Genomic DNA, 2,749 nt, shown 5'->3' with positions numbered 1-2,749 from the left:
CAGAGCCATGGCTAAAAAGTGCTACACACATTAACATTGTTATTGTTATTATTACAAAAGGATATCTGGGGATGCTGGTTTACAAAAGTGATTTGATCCATGCATGTAGCTGCTCAGCTTTAATTAGCCTCCTGCTCATTTCAAAGAGGAAGACGTAATTTCTCATTTCCTGAGGCTAAAACATCCTCTCTCTCTGATTGTTATCATGTCCTACTTGCATGCATGCATACTTTAAAGTTTCTCTGTTAGCCTGACGTATTTTGTGACAAATCCTGTATGAAACCGAGTGTGTCCCGCACATTGTAATGGTGCCAGCTTCACACAAACGTGGACCGTTGGAGTCTGCGACCCTGAGATGTCTTGGCAGCGACGCCCAGATCCTGGCTGGGGTGTCTCTTGTTCACCGAGGAGCCTCGATGAGATTTCCCAGCTACTCCTTTTCCTTCCTGTGGACCCTCCAACCCCACCTCACTGACACCCCTCTAAAACAGAATGCTTGGGAAAGGATCATGAGAAAGGCTCAAACTATTGTCCTAAATGATTTTCAGTGAATTTCTATATTGGGCATTTTGAACATTTTCTCAAATTAAATATGGTATTACTTGAATTAAGTGAATCTGGTGTGTGCCTGCTAATTCTAACACTCTTTCACTTTTCTTGTCACCTGATGCATGCAGCCAGTACATTTTCTGTTATGCTTCTCTCATTTGCAGAATAAAGCAACAAAATAAAAATATTTGGTACTACAAGCGAGGCGACGTGGTGGCTAGGGCTTGTTGGTAAACTACTGTATTTGGCAAGCTAACGGCTAACACACTAGGCACTAGTCAGTCCCCCCTGTCATTTTGTTCTCAGGATTATACACCATTTATTTCAATAAAAAGTTTGAGGGGGGATAAAAGCTCTCAGAGTTAGCTCAATAAATTCACATAGTGTATTCAAATGATATGTTTGTATCACCTCTAATCTCCACCACATGTAATACTCCTCCTACTCTACACAGGAAGTTAAAGGTTCAGTGTGTTTAGAAGGATCTTTTGACAGAAATGCAATGTCATATACACAGCTAAGTTTTCAGTGGTGTATAAAGACATTACATAATGAACGATTATGTTTAAATTACCTTAGAATGAGCCATTTCTATCTACATACACCGCGGGTCAGTACAGTAGCCCAAACAGACAAACTGCTCTACAGAGCGCATTTTATCACTACAAGAAGAAGAAGTGGTTGTAGGAGTAGCAGTAGTCATTTGGTTTATTAGAAGTAAGAAGAGAAGTGAAATGTGGACCACACGTATTGTTTAGCAAATGAGCCAACAGTATCAGCCACTGTAGCTTCTCCTACTCGCTTGAAAAGGCAAGGTTGAGCATTCATCTGGTGTCGGACTAATCGGAATCTTTTTTTCTCCTTAAATCTTTATTGCAAAATGATGGATAAAGTGTACAGGGACATAAAGAAGTATACAGAACAGTATACAAATATACAAGAAGACACAAATAATAAAAAACTTTGCCAGGGGTAGTCTATATTATATAAAGATATTAAAAGGCGGCCATATGTTGAAAGTTTTCACAGCCTTTTTTTTGTTGATGGATTTTGAAGTTAAATTGATATAAGATATTATAGATGTCTGTGTGTTATTTATAAGCTCTGATGATGGCGATCCAACACATCTTTGTAGTTATGTATATCACAGTTCAAGAAATGGGACCATCCGAGGAGCATGTGAATGCACAGTGAGCCACTGGTTGCAATTCACAACCCTCACCACTAGATGCCACTAAAACTTACACACTGAACTTTTAAATAAAAGTGAATGATGAAACAAAACTAATAAGGTAAAATCCCTTTTTTTGGACTCTCCATCAAAGGTCAGCATTGTCAAGACATATTGCTGTTGGTCAACAATGCAAATATGGGTGCCAAAATTCACTCATTTCGAAGAATTTGTTTGAGTCTGTGAGTGAAGGAGCAGTTTTATTGGACTAAACTGATTTCGCTGCTTTGGCCGATTTAATGCTGGTGTGTGAATGAGCCTTTATGAAATAGCGTGGGTGGGTTGTCAGAATCAGAATCAGAATCAGAATTTATTTGCCAGGTACGTGTACACATAACAAGGAATTTGACTCTGGATTGTACATTGCCCACGATGTGCGTACTCATACAATAATACAATAATAAAATAAAACACAGGCAACAGTCGGACGTGGATGTGATATACAAGTACACATACACATACATGCATACTTGTATACATGTATACATGTATACATGGCTAGTGGGCTTTTAGCAGTCTGTAAATAAATTGTCACAAATAGTTTTCTGATGCAGTTCTGAATTGGATCAGATTCGGATTAGATTAAACATATTTTTTTAAAAGATCAAAATTATTTAAAGCATTGTGAAACTTTGTGGAGTAAATTAGTTTACATTTTGCTACTGTGTGTGATTTTCAAAAGAAATTTCTATTGTGACTGGCTGCTTTCCCACATTAACATGATATCAAAAAGTGAAATCGAGTGAATACTGACATACAGAAAACTCAGTTGCACATAAAAGCTGTTCTCCAGATGGGTGCTCCCTCTCAGTCCACACACACACACACACACACACACACACACACACACACACACACACACACACACACACACACACACACACACACACACACACACACACACACACACACACACACAGGTCCAAGAACAATACACAGAAAACATATATTGTGAGGCCTGCCTCTAAC

This window comes from Micropterus dolomieu, linkage group LG01 (assembly GCF_021292245.1).
Source record: "Micropterus dolomieu isolate WLL.071019.BEF.003 ecotype Adirondacks linkage group LG01, ASM2129224v1, whole genome shotgun sequence".
In the NCBI taxonomy this organism is placed as follows: domain Eukaryota; kingdom Metazoa; phylum Chordata; class Actinopteri; order Centrarchiformes; family Centrarchidae; genus Micropterus; species Micropterus dolomieu.
Note: the sequence above shows the minus strand (reverse complement) of the source record.